The sequence below is a fragment of the Protopterus annectens genome, chromosome 12.part0 (genome assembly GCF_019279795.1).
Source record: "Protopterus annectens isolate FY-2018-M chromosome 12.part0, PAN1.0, whole genome shotgun sequence".
NCBI lineage: Eukaryota > Metazoa > Chordata > Ceratodontiformes > Protopteridae > Protopterus > Protopterus annectens.
Genome location: NC_056746.1, coordinates 934,990,231 through 935,013,395, shown reverse-complemented (window position 1 = coordinate 935,013,395; position 23,165 = coordinate 934,990,231). Strand labels below are relative to the sequence as shown.

The 23,165-nt window shown below is 39.1% G+C and overlaps 1 protein-coding gene across 1 annotated transcript in view; it reads left to right on the top strand.

The window, feature by feature from the left end:
• Positions 1–16,792: 16,792 nt before the first annotated feature.
• The window catches only part of LOC122816888 (V-type proton ATPase catalytic subunit A), a 449,147-nt gene continuing 442,774 nt past the window's right edge, over positions 16,793–23,165 (top strand). Inside the window, exon 1 of the mRNA XM_044089962.1 lies at positions 16,793–16,910. The gene's annotated coding sequence lies outside the window, so the exon portion shown is untranslated. The remainder of the gene's footprint in view (positions 16,911–23,165) is intronic.

Here is a 23,165-nt window from a genome sequence, read left to right as displayed (position 1 = left end):
GTAACACTCACTTGCCCCCAACTCATCTACTAGACTTGTGATTGTTGAGGAAGGTGAGGCACTTTCACAGCCCCCTTCAACCTTTGATTCAGTGACCCAGGCCTCTGTTGAGACCCATTTGGAGTTGGACATGCCTTCTATAGCTCTTATCTTCAGCTCATTGATTGGGTCCGAGACTGATCAGCATGCCATGGCTTCCAATGAGCGACTGCTTTCTGGAGATTTTTCATGGCCTAGGCCCATTCCGGTGCATCTTCCATCTAAAGAGTCAGGTGCCAGGGCATTGGATGCTCCTAGGCCTAAGGCCAAACCCACATCAAAGAAAGGCATTGTAGCAGGGCCTTCGCCTAGTCCTATGGACTCCCAATTTCAGGGACCCTAACAAGATTTAATCAAATTGGCTGAAGACCTCATTAACATTGTAAGGTCCAGACAGACTTCAGGGGGTACTACCCCAGGGAAAAGAAAAAGAGCCCCCCTGAATACCTCCCTGATTTACTGCAATCAGAAGAAGAATCTGAATTGGAGGACTTTGAATCTGAAGAAGGTTCCACTTACACCTCATATGAGGAATCAGATTCAGAGTAAAATCTACCTTCTGCCTCCCCCGCGTGAAGACCTCTCTTTTAGAGAGATTGTTCATGCTATGAAGTGCCATTTTCAGTGAGAAGCACAGGAAAACCCACAATGCCAAAAAGAGAGTCAGGGAGTTCTTAGACCTCCCTGAGCACAAACCTCTAGCAATCCCACCTCTTCAGGAAGTAGTGGAAGATGTTTTTCAGGATGACTCTTTAAATCCTGACTCGGTCCCTCCTGCACCCAGAAAGACTGACCAGTTCTACAGGTTCCAGGTCTCACATAAATAAATGTTCAAAAACTCAACTGCTGACACTGAAGTGGTCACCCCAGGCCCTAAGTGGTCTAGGACCAGTACCTCTAGGAACCCTCTACCTAATGACAAAGAAAGTAGGGCTCTTGATAGATTTGGAAGGAAAGTATACACTTCAGCTACCCTTACTATAAGGGCCCTCAACTGTCAATTCCATATTATCAAATACCAGTAAACCATTCTTGACCAACTAAAACAAAAACTCTCTGGTCTGGAGGATAAAAACCTTTCTAAGGATCTTTTAGATCTGTGCCATTCCCGTTTTCAAGTGGCCAAACACTCCCTGCACTGCAGGTGTGATGCCATGAGAGCCTCCTGCAGGGCAGCTGCCACTGGAACAGTGATCAGGAGACACAATTGGCTTAGGGAACAGCCCCTCCCTGAGCAGGTGAAAGCTAATCTTCTGGATGACCCCTTGACAAAGAATGCCTTTTTGGGGCTAAAGCTGAAACAGTCCTCAAAAAGATGGAGGACAAGGCAAAATCTATGCAGACAGTAAAAGACTTTTTACAAGTGTAACTCCCCAGGCTCAGCAGGAATTTTCCGGCCAAACACTGGTCCTTTCCCACCCAATCTAAAAGTAAACAGAGGAAGCCTCAGAGGGACAGAACCCGAAGCATTGACTACAGCAACAAAGATCTAGACAGTGGACCTCAGAATTTTATAGACAAGGGAATTCTAGAACATCTGCCCCTACCAAAGAGCAATTATGACTCCCGCTTCCACCCCCCCTCCCCAACCCCACCCCAAAGCTAGGAGAAAGGCTGTCCTTTTTCTATCAAAACTGGACCCATGTTACTTCAGATCAGTGGGTTCTAAATATTATTGCCAGTGGATACTAACTCACTTTAAGATTCTCAGGATACCCAGATGTACCCAAAAATCAAAAAACTCAGACTCTGGAACAAATACAAATTTTGTGTTCCCAGGGAGCAGTGGAACCAGTTCCAGGAGATCAAAAATGGGAAGGATTTTATTTTTATTCTTATTTTTTTATTTTACATTTGTTAACTGGGGTTGTCTGACTGAGCCAAAAAGGCCCTTTTTCAGCAGAGGTGCAGGGAGAAAAGCTCCACATAGAAAAATTATAGATATATTTAGATATTTAGACATGATCAGTATACACACAAATTACAACAGACATGTTTTTACAGTGGTATGCAGCACATCAGCAGTTACAGTGGAGAGGACAAACAAGAAAATCTTAATTTAAAAATAAAGGTAATTAATAGATTTGTGGTGTACAGCTGAAATTTGGAACATAGGTAGAATACATACATAGTACAAAGGTACAGTACATGCATTGTAGATTAGCCAGTGTTTGTGAGTAAGACTGAAAACTATTATCAAGTACTCTAGGTTTAGCATTTTATTCAAGACTCTTCCTGCTATCCAGGAAAGAAGGGTCTTGGCTTGCCATTCTTGACCTATCCAACTTAAATATTTTTCTCATGGTACCAAAATTCAAAACGTTGACCCTGCAGAAACTACTGCCCATGTTAGCCCCTTAAGCATTCATGGTTTCATTAGACTTAAAATACGGGTCTACATTATGCGCTCAAAACATGAAAAACCCGAATCCAAATAGTGTGACACATAAAGAGCTAACCGCAAATACATCGAACGTACTATAGCATGGAATTTAAAACCTTGAACCATCATAGTCGGCCAACCCACCACCCGTAACACACTACTGACCCAAACACAACAAAAAAAAACACATACATACACTAACCAAAACCCTACTTCTAACCCTAAATTAAAGCACCAACACCCTACTGCTAACCCTACATCAAACCCCACATACACAACTATCTATGCACTATCCTTAACCCCTCCCTAACCCTAAGGTCCATAACTACCGCACACTTCCTCTACAGAGCTATACCCAAACAAACTAAATATTCCACACACATACACTTAACAAAACCCTACACTAAACCTTACATACATTACCTACACAAAACCTTACGTTCACTACCTACCTATGCACTTATCTTAACCCCTCCCTAACCCTAAGGTCCATAACTATCGCACACTTACCTTATGGAGCTATACCGCAGATGGGCCAACTATGCAAATTCGATATTTCCACTTTCGCGGTTTTGTTCGTTCGACGTATTCGCGGTTCGCTCTTTACATGTCACGCTATTTGGATTTGGGTTTTTCAGCTTTTGAGCACGTAAAGTAGACCCCTAAAATACGCCTATTTGTACATCCCCATATCAAAGTCGCACAGAAGCTTTCTTCACTTCAGAGCAAGCTCCAGTAATTATCCGTTTTCAGCTCTGTTTGGACTGTCTACTGCACCAAGGGTCTTCACAAAGTGCCTAGCTCCTGCCATTGTGATCTACAGGACCAAAGGGGTCCAGGTTTATCCATCCCTGAACGATTGCCTAATACAAGCCTCAGACCTGTCACAGATTCTTAAAGACCTGAAACTCACACAGGACCTCCTAACCTCCTTGGGGTTCACTTTAAACCTAAAGAAGTCCACCACTGTGCCATCCAAACAGATTGTTTTCCTCGGGGCACTCCTGGACTCTTCGCTCCAAAAGGCCCTCCTCCCCCCAGACAAAGTCACCTTTTTGACCAGCTACTTCCACAGCTTACAGTGCATAACAGCCAGAGAATTCCTCAGAGTTCTGGGGTACATGGCATCTTTTATCCTCATGGTGCCACTAGCCAGGCTACACATGAGGAAGCTTCAGTGGTATATAAAGAATATGTGGTGCCAGAGCACTCAGTTTCTGGATATCAAAATACATCTAGCGCCTTCCTTCAAGCAAGCGCTCACATGGTGGGTGCATACATGAACCCAGAATCAGGGCTTGCCCTTCAAAATCTCTCCTCAGGGACAAACCCTCACTACAGATGCCTCAGACATCACACTGGAGGCCCATACCCACCATCTCCAAACCCACGGGTTATGGGATTCCCAGACCAAGAAGAGGCATACAAATTGGAAAGAACTCACAGCAGTTTTAAAAGGCTTACTGGCCTTCAAAGAGAAATGGATACCAGGGGTTCTGGTAGTACATGCAGACAATAGCACAGTCATGTGGTACATAAACACACAAGGAGGCACGCACTCCTATGACCTGTGCTGCCTAGCCATGCAAGTCTATGAGACAGCACACTGCATGGGACTTTACCTCCTAGCCCAATATCTACCAGGGGAACAAAACACCCTTGCAGATCACCTCAGCAGGAACTTGACAGACCCCCATGAGTGGCACTTTCACTGAGATATCTTTCTCAACATAGCTCAAAAACAGGGAACCCCTCAGGTGCACCTCTTTGCCAGCAAGGACAATGCTCACTTGGAGAATTTCTGTACCAGGACAAGACAGGCATCAGCATGGAGAATGGATGCCTTCTTCCATGGACTCACCTCTTCATTTATGCATCCCCCACCTCTTCTGCCTTGAGTCCTTCTAAATATAAGAGAAGAGGGCCCAAGGACCATTCTGATAGCCCCAAATTGGCCCAGGCAACATTGGTTCCCACTCCTCCTCCAGCTCACCAATCAGAAACATTGGCAGTTACCACAAAGGGCAGACTTCCTCACAGAAGAAAAAGAGAGGATAGTGCACCCCAATCTGTAGGCCCTAAACCTTTCAGCTTGGATTATCCCAGAGCACCTAACTGCTACAATAACATAAGTCAACAGGTGCAAAACATTCTGAAGAAAGCCAGAAAGCCTAGCATTAGGAAGTCTTACTCAGCCAAATGGAAAAGATTGTCTGCTTGATGCCAGAGGCACCACTTTGAGCTGAGCTCAGCCAACATTTCGGCCATCCTGGAGTACCTGGCCAGTCTAGTGAATAAAGGCCTTTCCTACTCCTCCATAAAATACATGCCTCAGCCATCTGTGCTTACTTTCCAGTTCCTCCCCCAGTCTTCTCACACACCCTCCTGAAACAATTCCTTAGGATTGTCATTCACATTAGGACCCTAGGAGGAAACCCACACCTCCATGGGACCTCAACTGTGTGCTGGAAAAATTATCTTTGCCTCCTTTTGAACCTGCAGCTAATGCCTCTTTAAAATTCCTCACTTGGAAGACTACTCTTCTTTTAGCCATTACCTCAACTAGAAGGGTCTCAGAGTTACAGGCCCTAATGGCAGTAGAACCTTTCATTATCTTCCATAAAAAGAGGGTCTCCCTCAGGACTAACCCTTCCTTTATGCCTAAGGTGGTAAACAATGTGTCTTTGAATCAAGCCATCCATTTGCCTACCATCTTTCCCAGTCCTCAGAACATGGGAGAAAGATTACTGCACTCCATGGATGTGCACAGAATGTTATGTTTCTATCTAGACAGGACAAAATCTTTAAGGAAATCAGATCAACTGTTTGTTACCTTTGCCCCCAGATATGAAGGAAAACCAGCTTCTAAACAGAGCATTTCCAAGTGGATTTCACATGGTATTTCTTTCTGCTACAGCCATCATGGCAAACAAAAAAAAAATGATTTGGTTAAACCTCACTCTATGATGGCCACAGCTACCTCTACAGCTTTCATTAAGGGGGCCCTCACCAAAGACATTCTAGAAGCAGCCACTTGGTTGTCTGTGCGTAGCTTCACAAAACACTACCACCTGCCAGCTTTCTCAAAATCCAGAGCAGGGTTTACCTCTGCATTCCTGCAGGAGATCCTCTCCTCTCCTTGATCTCTGTCCACCCTCATTTAAGCTTTGGGAATCTTTCCATCTGTCAGGACTGCAACAGAGAAACATAAGGACCATAGTACAGTTGTGTACACTTGGCATAAATGTAGATGTTCAAGTGTATTCACTGTTGCAGTCTTCTTTCCCTTCTCTCCTACTCCCTTGACCTTGAACACAAACAAATGGAGATAGGGAGCGATTGCCAAACAGAGCACAACCAGAAGATTCAGAGCACAACCAAAGTTCTCAGTTAGCACGATTAGTTTATTCAGTATGCGCTTTCGGTAGAGTAGCTTACCCCACCTTCCTCAGACTACAATAACTTCAGTACAAACAAACCTCTACTTAAATGTTGTAATCACAACAATTAACCAATTTCACGTGATTAATAAAGTTAATTAAGTTAAAAGCATAAACAGTTTTTAAAAACCTTTTCTAAGAACCATTTTTTAAAACAACCATTTTTTAAAACCACATTAAAACAATCATGTTCATTTAATCTTAATAATATGCAGCTTGAACAAAAACCAAAAGAGCAGCAGCATTAAACCTTTTAAATAACATTATTTGAAATGTGTATAACCCCATTTCAGTTAAATGTTTTATATTATATTTTATTTTATTTTACATTTACTATTTCCTAGCTATAAAAGCTTAGAGAATGCTTGAAAATGATGTTATACTTATAATGCATTGAATTAATTTATGAATTTATAAATTTATGAATATATAAATTTATAATTTTATGATTTAATAGTTACCATACTAGATAGGAGAGAAAACGGAAGACTAGTTTTAACCATGTAACCTAGCCTTAACTTATACGCCACTTAATATAATAATTCAACGTGCACCACGGAATTATTATAATAACAATGTTAGTGTTATTCATGTTCAAAAAGCCCTCCAAAAATATAACACTATATTTTAACAATAAAGCAATATGTTAAATATAGAAATAGAAATTGTAATAGTAATTTTCAAACTGCAAGAGTGAATATTGGCCTACAACATATATGTCGCCATAAAAAAGGGAGGATAAGCCAGAAGATCTAGTCCCCTGCAATGATCCAACTATCCTACCTCCTAAGAGCTTTTAATTTGAGTATACTCTTGATAGACACCAATTCATTTAATCCAGGGGGAATATATGCTGACGAACGGATCTGCCACAGTACCTCTTGTTCCTCTAGAAGCAATTGCCATGGGCCCCCTCTGATGTGTGGTTCCGTCTGATATAAAACTGAAAACTCAAATTCATGGTCAAAATATTGGGCAATGTGCTTCGCTAGAGCATTATTTAGATCACCCTTGCTGATAGCGTATAAATGCTCATATATTCTTTTCTTGAGTGGTCTATCGGTCTTGCCGATATAAAATGCAGGACATTGTCTGCAAAGTGCCACATATACCACTCCTTTAGAATTGCAGTTATACTTCCCATTTATCGCATATTCCTTTCCTGCCATTTTAATTGGGGATTTAGTGCAAATGTGCCTGCAATAAGAGCACATACCGCACTTGACCATGCCAAATTTTTTCTTATCTTTTTTGGACTTGGTAGCCTCTAGTAGATCTTTTAAATTAGGTCCACGTCTATAGGTGAACCTAGGCTTATCACCAATAGCCCTGCTAAGCTGCTGGTCATCAAGAAATAATCTCCAATTCTTAACAATAATTTCTTTTATTGCTCTAAAGTCCAAGCAGTATGTAAAAAGAAATGAAATCTGAGCATTTTGGTCATTGCTATTACTAATAGCACCTGTTGTCATAATACCTCCTGATAATAAAGGTTGAAAATGACCAGACCCTCTCTTGTAGACTACCTCTTGTCTTATCTCCTCCACAAATAGATATGGGTACCCTCTCATCAGGAACATGGTTTGAATTTGTTCACATTCTTTCAGGAAGTCACCTTGTTCAGACACCATTCTAGCCGCTCGGACAAACTGTCCTTTAACGACACTTCTTTTTTGATGAAGAGGGTGTGAACTAGTAAAATGTAAATACATATTAGAAAAGGTAGGCTTCCTGAAGATTGTTGATTTAAATTTATTCAGCTCCTTATCCTTGCTGATCTTAACATCCAAAAATGAGACATCGTCCAACCCAATGGAATATGTAAATTCCAAGAAGGACGTCATCTTGCCCATGCTCTCAATAAACTCAGGTATAACATCAAGAGGCCCCTTCCATAAAAAGAACATGTCATCTTGGTACCTGGTGTACCAAGAGACATGTTCCCTATACAAGATATTGCGGAACAGATGTTCAAATTCCCAATGGGCCAATACACTGTTGGCAAAAGTGCACCCACATGGTGACCCCATTGCTATGCCGGTAGTTTGGAGAAAGAATAGATTTTTAAAAACAAGAAAATTGTTTTTGAGAATTACTTCAAGTAATGTTTCAACTAGTCTTATTTGTTCGTTCAATGCTCCTTTTCGAAGCATGAAATCTACTGTCCACGCTACCCCTAAACCTAGACCGATAGACCACTCAAGAAAAGAATATATGAGCATTTATACGCTATCAGCAAGGGTGATCTAAATAATGCTCTAGCGAAGCACATTGCCCAATATTCTGACCATGAATTTGAGTTTTCAGTTTTATATCAGACGGAACCACACATCAGAGGGGGCCCATGGCAATTGCTTTTAGAGGAACAAGAGGTACTGTGGCAGATCCGTTCGTCAGCATATGTTCCTCCTGGACTAAATGAATTGGTGTCTATCAAGAGTATACTTAAATTAAAGGCTCTTAGGAGGTAGGATAGTTGAATCATTGCAGGGGACTAGAACTTCTGGCTTATCCTCCCCCTTTGTTATGGCGACATATATGTTGTAGGCCAATATCCACTCTTGCAGTTGAAAATTATTATCACAGTTTCTATTTCTATATTTAACACATTGCTTTATTATTAAAACATAGTGTTGTATTTTTGGGGGGCTTTTTGAATATGAATAACACTAACATTGTTATTATAATAATTTCGTGGTGCACGTTGAATTATTATATTAAGTGGCGTATAAGCTAAGGCTAGGTTACATGGTTAAAACTAGTCTTCCGTTTTCTCTCCTATCTAGTATGGTAACTATTAAATCATAAAATTATAAATTTATATATTCATAAATTTATAAATTCATAAATTAATTCAATGCATTATAAGTATAACATCATTTTCAAGCATTCTCTAAGCTTTTATAGCTAGGAAATAGTAAATGTAAAATAAAATAAAATATAATATAAAATATTTAATTGAAATGGGGTTACACACATTTCAAATAATGTCATTTAAAAGGTTTAATGCTGCTGCGTTTTTGGCTTTTTGTTCAAGCTACATATATTTAGATTAAATGAACATGATTGTTTTAATGTGGTTTTTAAAAAATGGTTGTTTCAAAAAATGGTTCTTAGAAAAGGTTTTTAAAAACTGTTTATGCTTTTAACTTAATTAACTTTATTAATCATGTGAAATTGGTTAATTGTTGTGATTACAACATTTAAGTAGAGGTTTGTTTGTACTGAAGTTATTGTAGTCTGAGGAAGGTGGGGTAAGCTACTCTACCGAAAGCGCATACTGAATAAACTAATCGTGCTAACTGAGAACTTTGGTTGTGCTCTGAATCTTCTGGTTGTGCTCTGTTTGGCAATCGCTCCCTATCTCCATTTGTTTGTGTTCAAGTTTAAGTTTCAGTTTTTTACCCACTTGACCTACCAGGTAGGCTTAGAATGTCCAAATATGTCAACCTTGGGCACTTTCCCAGGCTATCCTGGGTTAGGTACCCCCTTTCTTCATTTACCTATGATTAACTCCAGGCTCCTCTACACATAGGGTCAAGAAAATACTGAAGTGATGATTCAGGCTGGCCCCCTTTATACCTGAGCATATTGACATCAGTTAGGGTGTACGGCAGCCTGGAAAGTGAAATACGTTTCTCTGGTAGTCGGGCCAACCAAGGGCTTTCATGGCAGGAAATCTCAGCTGTCAGGACTGCAACAGTGAATACACTTGGACATCTACATTTATGGTAAGTGTATACAACTGTACTTTACTGTAACAAATGTTATATTCGTTTCTAAGTGTGTTGTAAATTGCTATCATTTTAATGTATTTCCTATTGCTTCTGTACTCAGATTATGGCTGAAAAAGGTCTTCAGACTAGTCCACCTACCAGGTATCAGATAGTAAATAAATACATACAAAGTGATGTAGAGCCACCAGAAGTCAGTCTAGTAGCTAAAGCAGGCCAGCAAGTGGAAGAAGCAGTTTCAGAAATGTCATCATATCCACTCTAGTGGAAAGAATATGGCTGGCTATCTATCCACAAGATAGCCACATATGGAGATCCATTACAGGCCTTTGGTAACTTTAATAACTGCAGCCCTATCATGTGTCACAGTGACCTGGCTTGCTTTCTCCTATGAAGTGTTGTCGTTGTCATAACTACTCCAGACATGCAATAGTATTTTCTTTAGTAAGTTCTCAATATTGAAGACAGATTCCTCTGTCATGATGGCAAAAGGAATAGAGGATAAAAAGCTGGCTGTATGGGAACCACACTCACTAAGTTAAGAAGACAAGTGGTGGGTTGGCAAATACTAGCCTGGAAACAACTGCCAGAATTATGTTAGGCACAAGGCTCAAGAGCAGTAGTCTGGGAATATTAGATATGAAGAGGAGCAAAGCTAAGCACAAACTAAAATATGAAACAGATACTTTTAGACAAGGCCCTGGAGTGAAATTTGGAAAAGAGCAAGTCAATTTTAAATTAACAAATACAGCTTAAAAAAAAATAAAATAAAATAATAAAATACCACCTAGACCACCGATCCAAGTAGTAAGCAAATTTAATATAACACTTAGCCCCTCGGCTTACACAGCCTTCCATGAGTAAAAACACTACAAAATACTGTTTGTTATTTTTGTCATCTGTCATTTTTTGACAGCACACAACTCTAACCCTGATTATCTTATGGGGTTGTGTCTTGGAAAAATTGCAAGTTGGCATAGGTGAATGTGTGTCTTTAAAAAACAAACTCTTAAAAAAGAAACCCTGCTGATTTTAAAGTATGGTACTTTGGAGCCTCAGGGACTCCGCAAAGAATGTAATTGGAAGTATGTGATTTGAACTGCACGCTTAATTGATTAATTGTTTGGTGCAATATGCTGTATATAAGCAAACAGTATTTTGTAGTGTTTTTACTCTTGGAAGTATGTGTAAGCCGAGGTGCTAAGTGTTTTATTAAATTTGCTTACTTCTTGGATTGGTGGTCTTGGTGGTATTTTATCAATTTTAAATTAAGCTGCCATCAGTGTCTCACTTTCCCATCTCACCATCATTGTTAACCTAGACCTGTCAGTTTACTGACTAGTCAAGGTTTTCATAATGGTTTCTTCTGTCTGCAGCTGTGTGTGTACCACAAAGAGAGTTCATACAATCAAAGTGGGCTGGCTCTGTATAGGCCAAACTCGTAGAAGAGGTCCTTGCACCAAATCATTCCCCAAATCAGACAGTATAGGTTTCTTTTTACTTAATAACTGCTACCTTTATTAAGAGCTTATGCATGGCTCTCTTCTGCAGTGATGGCAGATAGAACATGGCTACATTTCAAAATTAAAATAGTGGTTCTTTGACAGGTAAAAAAACTCACTGAAATAGCAAATTTCTAAATACCTGACATCAGTCTTGTTTTCTTTGGTGCCTATTTCACATTTATGATGTACTGTATCTTATTTTACTTCTCTTTTATGTATAATATGCAGAAAAGGGCATTCTACAATATTAAAATTAATCAAGCAGAGGAGCTGTTTGATTTCTGACATGTAAAAATTTTATTTCTGGAAAACCTAAATAAGAATTGGAGTATTAATCTCAACCCAAGGGGTCAGAATTATAATAAATATGGAAGTTTTTTTTTTTATAAAACATGAATACATTATATTTTTAGACTATGGAAAATGTTGACTTCCACAAGAGCATAATTGTTAAAAAATAATGTGTTTCTTTATTTTAAACTTGTGGGGTACTTAGCCTATGACTAAACTGATAGTGCTTCTGATAATGTTGGAATGGTACAGCCATACAAAGCTTGGAAAGCAGAGACACCTGTATACTGTTTTATAAATATTTCACTTTGAAACTATAGTCAGCTTTCTTTCCACGAGTAGACACCAATGAGGAAAAATATGGTCAGAACTTGGAACACTGAGTTTGGTGTTTCTCTCTTTCTTTAACATTATGACTGGCAATGAAATGTTTTCCAAGCTTATCCAAGTATTGCATTATATTTGTAAGGCTGCACAGCTGTATTCATTCCCATATTTATGAACTGGCCAAAAACATTCTGCTCTGCTCTAGATGGGTCTATATCACAACATTGAAAGGAACAAATCTCAAACGGCTGAAATATCGAAATTGCCATTCATTGATTTGTTTTTTGTGAGATTGCGGTACAGTGAAGATTGGGAATTTTGCCCTTTCCTCACTGTAGTGCGATCTCGGAGTTGGCATATATAATTAGGTGTGTGTGTGTGGGGGGGGCGCAGCCCCCCCAAAAAGCGATTTCTAAGAATGGCCATTTCGATATTTACGCTGCTCGAGATTTGTACCTTTTGATGTTGTGATATAGACCCGCTCTAGATGGATGTCAGCTGATATCTGGAAGGAGGAGGCCACCGCTCATCTGCCTTGTAGAAAACAGCACAGTATGGCTAAATGCACACTCTTCCTTTGATTCACTCTGCAGATACTGCCTGTTACATTACTCTGATTTGATGATGTCATGCAAAGAACAGATTTATCTGACTTTAGGGGTTAAAGACTCCGATATGCCATTGTTTGTCTACTGGGCAGTGAGCATAGCTTTAGGAAATTGATTAGGGTAAAGTCTCACTTTGCACCTTACTGTATGGTGTAAAATGTAAGTAACTGTATCAGTTAGGGAAACTATTGCTTGCCTTAGTCTTTCCATCAAACATAACCTTACACATAGTAATCTTGCTCAAAATTAAGTTATGTGATTTGTATGCAGGTGTATTATCAGATGCCTCTGTGTTATCAATTATCTGTATGAGTGGGCCTAGCACAAGGCCAGGATATTCCACCATCATGGACAGTGCTACACTCACTTGCTTTCTCTGATACGCATTTTCTCTCTTGCCATGCTCACTGTGAAATGCCAGTTAAAATGCCCTGCTGTTTATTTCTTTACTCCGTCCTTTCTGCTCTGTTACCCATATAGACTATTTACCCATTGTTTAACAGCCAGTCATTGGGTGCAGCTCCACTTAATTATTCTTTTACCCTGAGCCTTGCTGACTATAACATGCTTACCAGATAGAATATATCCCTTAAGGGTAAAGTGTTGGGTACCTTTCATGCTATATAAGTGCACCTCCAGTCTGTATTTTCCATCCTACTTTTATAAGATATAACTTCATCTCATTTTTTCTTTCTTAAAATATGTTGATATGGGGTACTGAATAGTGCTAATCTGCCAGGGACTTACTACTTTAAACTGCTTGGATTCCTTACTTCTACATAAATTTGGACACTGGAAACCACATCTATGATTCCTTGCTAGCAGAAATGGTAAAACATCTAATCAGCAAGCAATAGTCTGTTTTTAAGTGTATTCTGTTTTTTGGCTCTGACAAGCTAGTGGTTTGCTTTTTTTTTTTTTGTATCTGTAACCAAATGTGAGCCACACTCCAAAAAGTGCACATTCCCAAATTGCAGTTGGCTGGCTTGGCAGACATAATCCTATTAGAAGACAGCAAGGCTGTTTTAACCATGCCTAATTTTAATCATCGCATTTACAATTTATTAGTTCATTTTCTGTATTTTCTTCTTGGTCTGTGACCTTCTCTGCCAGATAACTATGAAACACTTAAGCAAGTGAGCTCTGAATTCTCAAGCAGTTTACATCAGGATATACCCCATCCCAAGCAAAGAGTACAGCTGATTTCATTTATTTGTGTTAGCATTTTTCCAAAAGCTTAGTCAATCCATCAATACCTGTTTTAATTTATTTTTATTGTACTAGAAATATAATCATTTATAACTGAATTATTGTCTTACAAGATTTTTTCTGTATGCTTTTTGACTTGTGTATGTCAACTATCAAGGTCTCCTATTAGTCATGAACCCATTTGTTCCCCCTGAACTGTCTCCAGTGGAAAAGTAAGGGCTGACCACAGAGGGGCTATCTAGGCATCCATGAGGTGCTCTGTACTCTTGCTGGCCTGTGACAATGAGATAATGTCTGTTAAGGCCTCAGCTATGCAACTAGTGGCTGATGTGAGCATTCGCATTACAGTGGGACATTCTGCACCCTCTCTGTAATACATTTTCAACCCACACGCTAATATGGGCTACTGCCATTAGCTTAGGATTACTAAGCCCATGTCGCTGATCTTAGGCTTTCTATTGTCATTCAAACCTCTTCTTGTATGGCGGAGTCTGGCTGACTGAAACCACCCCTCTGTCAAGCCAGACTGGACAAGTCATCATCATCCACTCAGGCCTATCTTCTCCTACCCAGTTCTTCCAGTGCCCAAGCCACCATTAAAATGTTGGTTGTCGTACTCTGGGCTTTGTCTATCACACAGCCAGGACTTTCCTACATGGTTTTTCAATTAGAAGATTTTTGCTGAAATCATGTTTCTTAACACTATAGTATTGTGAAACACTTTTATTAATATTAGTAAAGGTAGCAATTATTTCAGTAAACTATCAACTGTATAAATTTATTTTATATCACAATAAAACAAATTCCCATAAAATTCCCTCTTCCTTCCTTCATGTGTACTTTTTTCACCTAGATATAAGAAATATGACAGAATAAAACTGCCAGGTATTCTTTGTTCTTCAGATGTAAGCTGTACATATTAATAACTGCTCCTCATAAACTATTTTCCCTGTACTTTTAAAGGTTTATTATACATTCTAGCTATCCTTTATTTAATACTGTAGATTTCAGACATCTTAAAAAGCCACTCAATGAATCAGCACTAAGGCATTTAAATGATTTGTCTGTGTGACTTCACACATAAGATAAAACTCTCTCTCTTTCTTTTTTTATGGTGAAGGTGAAAAATGAAAGTTAACAATTACAGATCATGATATTACCCCCAAAAATGGCAGGTCTACTGAGCTCATGAAGTGCCCCCCAGCAAGAAAAGGGGTAACTGCTTATTTTCTCTGCTACAGTGTCACCAGGTGTACCTTGGGCATTTCTCGATCACTTTGTTATTGCACATAGCAACTTTAGCCCTGCTACGTGCTCTGAGCCTGATCTCGTTGATGAATCTGCAATTTGGGACTATTTGATTGGTGGCCTGGTGATCACCTCCCCTACAGATATTAACATATGATGAGGCACCTGCTCTTAGTTTCTAAAATGGTACCGCTCCTTTTCAGGTGAAATGCGAAACCAATTACTTACATAATTTAAGCTCACTGCAGATCTCCAACTATCTATAGCATACACTTGGTATTACCTCAAAAGCTCAGTAAATCAAAATCGCATCACCCATCCTATAAATACATAAGCATGCAGAATGAGCTATGGATTACTGCATGATGCTGGAATATTAAGAAGTAACTATCTGAAAGAATCATAATTACCTACAATGCAGTAAGAACAGGTCTATGTGATGAGATTGATGTCAACCTTACCAAAACTCAGTATATCAACGACGTTGTTCTACAACCCAATCCGACTGATGTTCTATTTATATAAATCTACTACTGCAAAGCATTCTGCTGTTAGGAAATCTGGTAAGATAGAAAAGTTAATGGCAGGATCAAGAATGGATTGCGTCATGAGTGGGTGGTAGGACCCACAGGGTTGTGGTGTGAAGAACAATGTCAGGAATAAGGAAGGTGACTAGTGGACTACAGCAGGGATTTGTCCTGGGTAGATCCTGCAACCTTCAGTGTGTTCATTGCAGATACATATAATAAAGAGAGAACAAGTTCAGCCATTTACCGATGACACAAAGTTAGGTGCAGCACTGAATGATGGGAAAAGTGTCTAATGAGGGATGTGGAAAGGCTGGCGAAGTGGGCAGAAAGGTGGCATTTGAAGTTCATTGCAGACAAATGCAAAGCGTTATACCTGGGCTGTAGTAATCTTGGTGTGAAGTATCAAGAGGGATAGTGGAGGTGATGGCAAAAGAGGAAGAAAAAAATATCAAAGTGTTGATCGCACCTGGACTGAATGGGCAAGACAGAGTTACAGAGACGTAACAGCAGAAAACAGAATGCTGCAATAGATCTTCAGAGGAACAGACACCAAAAGCAAAAGAAGTAACTACCATGCCCTGGGTATGTTCTACTCAGTGACCTTCTGAAGGCTGAATTAGGAAAGAGATATCAGGTTACTGGAAGGTGTTCAGAGAAAAGTCTTCAGACCACATGTGGAATGGAAAGGAGAGGTTATCACCACACACCATAGGTGTTGGGGATCTTCTCACTGGAGACCAAAAGAAACAGGGCAGAGACATGATACCAATTGAGAAGGTAATGTCTGAGAGATGTGAAAAAGTCATCTGGAAGAAGAACAGAGGAGGAAGGAGGGAGTACAAGCAGCATATTGTATGGGCCAACTACTCCCTGCACCTTTAGAAGTATTTCTTCACAGAGAGGGTTGCAAATTCAAGAAACAGACCACCAGAATGGGTGATTGAGATGGAATCCATGTAGGCACTCAATAAGGCATGGAGAGGGAGTGAAGGCAAGGGTAGAAATGGAGGGGTGGTAGAATGCTAAATGCATGTAAAAGGCAAGATAGCTAGTCTTATCAACCCATTTTACTACCAAGGGAATATAATGTAATTTTTAACTTTAAAACCCATTTCCTGACCAATTGTCCAGAAGTCCACAACTCTCTTTTGATCCATTCTGTGGCTCTGACAAGCTTGCTCTTAGCAGTGTGTTAAATAATAATTTTAAAATAATAATAATAATGTAAGTGCCCTGCTATGCGAGATGCCATCCTGAATCCTTTCACCCTGACCTTTTCCTATCATTGGTGTTCTAAGTCATGTGAGATGCACTTTGTTTACAGCACACCAACTTCATGTTTATGTTTTCTCTTAGATTTGAGCTCAGTCATAGTCTTAAAAAATTGTGAGGATTTCTTTCCCTTACTGTAGCAGGTAGAACCTGTTTTCTTTTTTTTTTTTTTGGCATAAATGTGTCTTGGCTGTATTTATTAACCTGCCAGAGTATATAAACCTATTCAAAGTCAGTAAGAGGACACTCGTAGAGTAGCAGAGGAAAGGAGAAATTCTGGGATTGAGACAGTTGTCAGGAATTGAAAGAGAGAAAACACAAAAGGTAAAATTTAATTTTCTCATTTATCTGTAGTGGATAAACACAGTAATACTAAAATATATATGGTTTAATAGCTCAAACAATTAAACTCTCTTTGCCTGTGGGACAGAGACATTGTTGGCTACAATATATCAATATCTATAAAGTTTTGAGACAGAATATCCTGATCATGGTAGCTGATGTTTTACTGTCTACTCTAAAGTGTATTTGTTTTATTTTGAATTTGTTAAGCAGTATCAGCCTGGGGGTAAAGATATTATACAGGGAGTGAATGACAAAATGTAATATATGCATGCATTATATAGACACATATACATATTTTAGTTTTACTTTTGCCATTGTGGCCTGGATCTACACCACTGAGTTACTTAACTCATTTAATTGCTTGAAATTAAAGTTCTTTCTTAGTCCTCAGGAGCAGACAAGAGTGTTGGAGTGTTGAACAGGCAAAGTTTAGATGATGATGGTGAATACTGAAGGACTGACAGTTTCATGTGGACATATTGTTCAAATTAACACAAAGAAGAACAAATGTGCTTCTTGCTCATTGGTACAAATATGACAGCTCTTCTGTTACTGTCTGCTGTGAGGCTTATGGTTTCATTTTTTTAAGCTAGGCAGGAGATGTCAGTGGGGACTAGTACAACAGTGGCTATCATTACCCATAATGCATATGGTAGTGATGCTAGGGACAGCTCCTACTAATGAATGCTTTATACACCTTCTACAGCAGACAGGATCTGTTTAAAGTTGGCTTTCACTGATAGTTATTTAGTTATGTATTTAGTTAGCTAGTTAGTTATTTGAATGTCAGAGTATTCTCTACATACAAACATTTTTGAAAACTGTATACGATCTGTGAGAATCCATCTTACTGTGTAATACATCTAAGTCTGTATCTTGTAATCTAGTCTTAATTATTATTCCTTGTCTTCTAATTCTGCCATATTGTTATTTTAAACAGTGTAAATCAAGTTGTTTACTTTGTTTATGATTGCTTAGGTAGCTATACCCTCTGTGCTTCAATCAGCCCTGTTGGTCTTGTGACAAGGATTATCCCCTGTTCAGTGGCATCAGTGTTAACTTGACCCTTATAAACCACCCTTTTAACTTCTTTGAGCTCAAGTAACACAGATCATACCCATCCAAAACATACTTTGATTCTTAGTTGACTTCCTTCTCTGCATATTATTGTATGGTTTTCACAGCTGAGAACTGTTTATAATGCATTGCTTATCTCCCTCGTTTGTATCTGTTTCATATTGTATGTATTATAATACAATATTGTTTTATTATAGTGTATTAATACCCGTTCTGTATAGTAAGTTTGTGAACACCACTGTTCTTTATATTGCCTGACACATTATCCTTATCAGTATTATATATAGAATTTTTTGTGAGCAGCGTCTCTTGTTTAATACCGTGTGTTATTCTGTGTCTAGCTTTTTCATATAGCCCTGCTAATTATCCTTACATTATAGACTTACTGTATACTTTGTTAATAGGTGTGATTGCTTTTTCTGGTTTAGGGTTTATACAAGTGCAGGGTGGCTAAACCGCTACTAATATAATTCATAGCTACAGGATCTTCAGTCCAGCTGGCTACCAGTTGCTGTGCATTAGTGACTGCACTATCACTAAAAACAGAACACTTTTTGTTTCAGCAGTCAGTTTATGTGTAATAATGAGATTTTTATGCCCACCTCCCTGACAATGACATGCTCTGTTTACTGACAAACACACTTCTGTTTTAGCTGTCATCAGTACCTTCTACCAATGAATCAAGCTAGGGCAGGCTGAATCCTGTTCGCAGCTGTATGACTCCTGATGAAGGTCATTCTTACAAAGAGGCAGAAAAATTTAGAGACAGTAGGGCAGGGTGAAAATGATGGGGGTAAGGTATACGTCTGGCAGCGCTCCTTTTTTATGAAATGTAATAGTAGTTCCTCTGCTTGATTCATTCATGTTAAGGTACAATAAATTATTTTCTGCTGCTAAATGAATGTCACAGCAATGTGACAGCAGTCATTCTCATTCATAAATCAAAAACCCTGCTGTTTTAGTAAGTGAAAGTGTTGCACATTATAACACTAGGTCATTTTAATCTATTCTACTAACAGAAAAACTCCTGGCTTAGGAGGGGGTGGTAAGGCTGGATGTGATCTTAGCATGGGATAAACTTTGTCTTTGCTGACTGTCACTGGTTTTGAATTTTGCTCCAGAAATCAAATTATTGGCTAATGAAAGCCTGACATGACATTTAAACACTGACAACCTTTTCAGTGTTATTTCTGGTCACAGCTCTCAACCTTCCATCTCCAAAACGAGGAATACTAGCCTTCATAATGTGGAACAAATGGGCAAAATGTGGAACACATACTAATGGCTTACTAACAACTTCAACTAGGAAGGGTATAGTATGGTTAAAATATGCTGGTTTTACTTATAAAAAAATCTTTTAATGAATTAATAGATTAATTTATATTTACCATGGATTTCACTTAAAAAAGTTCTTAACACTGAATGTGTGACAGAGTCTTTCAATGTGGAACTTCGAGGAACTTTGAGGAACATGAACTTTTTAAGACCCCAAATAAGGTACATTCCTCGTAATGAGGTACACTTGAGAGGTATGTTTCTGGTTATAATTTATGCAGGAATCACTGGATTGTTGCTATAGTGCTGCCTCTTTTGGTATTAACCTTTCTTCGTTTTCTATGCTATCGGTGGAAACGGCATTTTGATTGAACTACTGAATATATTACAATTCTGCATGGATGGGTGGATGGATGGATGCATGGATGCATGGATGCATGGATTTATGTATTTATTATCTGGGTGTTGGACAAATATAACAAATATTTTCAATCACAACACAAGAACTTGGCAAAATCAAGGAATGCATTTAGAATGATATAAAATAAAAAAAATAATAAACTGGTAATTTTACAGTACCTTTGTGTACTCACATAAGCATGTTGCATTTATTTGTGAACAGGTTATAAAGTTATTTTTTGTAAACCAGAGAGACATAAATACAAAGGACATGATGACCATAATTCAAATCTACATTAAAAGCCCTAGAAGATGTATGTATTTTAGTGCATACATGTCATTACTAACGCCCTTTACTTGTACTGTAGTGGGTGACTCAAGTTGTGACAAATTTTAACTCTGCAGCCTGCGGCTATTTTCTGACAGTTCCAGCTATATCTTTAGCAATAAAGCCGTATCAAGTCACATAACTGATCCTTCCTAAATCTTTCATTCCTGGCATTCATGGAACAGTAGAGCAACTCCTTCTGACTTGCCCTTTCGTTCATTCATTCAGTCATGCATGTGGTCATTGGCATTTTTCTTTGCATTCTGGATGAAGTGTCAGTCCTAATTACAAGGCCTAAATCTTCCCCATGTCTCGCTAGAACTACTTTCTATCTTTCTCATGTGTTCCTCAATTTCTTAATTTTTTTTACCGATTATATCATAAAAACACTGTGACATATGCCTATCACTCTACATAAGAAAAAAATAAATCAGTTCATAGCCTTAAGGTCAGCCCTCCATCTTCAGACTGTTCTGTAGTATTTTTGTATGTCGTCGTTTTTTTCCTGATGCAGCTCTGTTGAGCATAGTTGTTTAGCCTGAGGTGCTCGAAAGTTTGTGCTGTTTTTTCCTGTTCTTCCTTGTTTACACCATGGTACATACAGGGAGTTGCATTAATCTCTGTATGATTTCCAGCCCACACCCTGTGCCTTCTTATTTGTACTCCTTAGGCTTGCCTCCATCTTGTGTATGTCACTGTGGAGATGACAAGTGCACACATACTGTAAGGAATATTTGAAGAGTAAGAGAGTAACTTTTTACTTACTAGTTGTGACAACTCAGTGTATGCATCCCACAGCCCTTTCTACTGTCTTTTCACATTACTTAAAAATATTTAGTGTAAGTTGATATGACACTTTCTAGGTTTCTTTCCAGTGATTTGCAAGATAATATAGCTCTGCTTTTAAAATCATAGACTTTCCCGTTATGGATTTCTCTTTTATGTTTCCTAGAGGCTAGGCAGCACAGTGGCACAGAGGTTAAAACTGTTATTCAGTTTCAGTTCACGTCTTGGCTAGTGTACCTTTTGTGCACAAGTTTAAACTGGTGATTCTTTAAGCTGCCTATATGTCTACATGATATGTGTGTGTGTGTGTGTGTGTGTGTGTGTGTGTGTGTGTGTGTGTGTGTGTGTGTGTGTGTGTGTGTGTGTGTGCGTACGCGTGTGCATGTGTGCATGCATGGGCGTGCTCGTGTGTGTCTGAATCTGTGTCTGTGTGTGTATGCATGCTTGGATCCTGTAATAGACTGTCATTCTAGCCAGGAAGAGTTTATTTGATCATTGAGTGCTGGGATAGGCTCTAGCTCCCCTCTGTTTCTAAAATGGATAAAGCAGGTAATCAGATAATCAGTGGGTGAATGATTATTTCCTATATACACTGTTGTGCAGTACGTTGCATATAAATATAAGCTAATAACTTAGAAAATTCTTTCAAAATTAAAAATATTATTTTACATGTTTTACATTTTTTGCATATTAACACTGTGCAGGTGTAATGTATACTTCCTTCTGTAGTTCTGTACCATCAGTTATAAATTCCATTGAAGAAGACTAATGGTGGAGCCTAACCCTCTTTTCAGAGTGCACTGCATTTACTGTGACACCCTTCTCCGAGTGCATGCCATTTACTATGAACCTCTGCCTTCAGCTTTGCAGATAATGTACTACACAGGATGCATCTCCTTTATCTGCCTTCAGACCATCAATTTGCTATTTCTTTATTTAATTACTAAAAGTCTTGTGTCACATGCCTTACTGAAGCTAGGGAAGCCCCAGTCAAAGTTCCCTGATTTTTAATATATTGGTCACTCAATCAAAGACATGTATTATATTGATCCAAAATTAATCTTACAACTGAGAATACAGGCTACATTTTGTTCTGTTTTCATTAGCCTTTAATCATTGTCATCATCATCAACCCCCTTTTTCCAATTTTCTACATGTGATCAGGGTGCCATGTTAACTGTCACCATCTCTCTATTCCGTGTCACTCTCCTGCCTTCTTCGACACTCATGCCTGACTTTTGCAGGTCTTATCTCACACATTCCATCCACCTCTTAGCTGGACATCCTTGCTTCCTCTTACCTTCTTCCTGTTTGTCCCAAATCTTCCTCACCAGATTTTCTTCTACTTTTCTTCACATGTGCCTGAACCACCGTAATCTGTTCTCTTCGACCTTTTCTGCAATTGGAGTTACTTTGGCTTCTTCTCTTATGTCCTCATTTCTTCATCTGTCCCACAGTGTGTATCCTACCACCCATCTTAGACACTTCATCCCTATCACCTCTAGCTTCTTCAACTGCTCTACCTTTACTGTCCAGGTTTCCATTGTTTTGTAGACCTTACTTTTCTGCTTCTTTGGCATTCTTTTGTCATATACTACACCTGATACTCTGTGCCAGTTGGCTGCAGCACCTCTGATTCCAGCTTTGACCCATTCAGACTTCCCACTTTCTCCACCACCCCCTCCCAGATACCCAAACCTGTTACACTTTTTTCCTTTCTATCTCAGTTCTCAGCTTCTTCTGAGCTCCACCATTTGTTGCCATTATAACCATCTTATCTGTTTTAGGTCATTTTTTTTCTGTAATGCCACATCATCTGCCTGCAGTAACTTTGTTGCTCTGTCCCCTCCGACCTGTTGCTAATGTAGTAAATCACCATTATGAGCAGCAGTGGGTTCAGAGATGAACCCTTGTGCACAGCTACTCCCACTGAGAACCCCTCTGTAAGACCAAACACTGTTCATGCTTGAGTCATTGGGTCCTAGCTTGCATTAATTCTATCAATGTTTCTGGGACTTTGAACCACCACAGAATTGCCCAAATCAGCTTTCTTGGAACCTTGTCATGTACCTTCTCTGAGTTGGGAGGTTGGCATAGTGACTAAGGTATTCACCTTACAGGCAAAAGGTGCAGGGCTTGATTCTCACATGGGGTAATTGGCTAGGCTCAAAATGGCCTACAAGGGCAGTTAGCCTAGTACTAATCTATGAACCTAGGAATGCCCAGTTGGATTCTTTCCTCATCTCTAGCTTCTTCTCAGATATGTGTCTTGCTGCAAACACTGGGTCAATTGTGCTGCATCCTGGTCTGAATCTGAACTGTTCATTTCCCATCTTACTTTCTACTACTCAGTGTATTCATTTATCAGT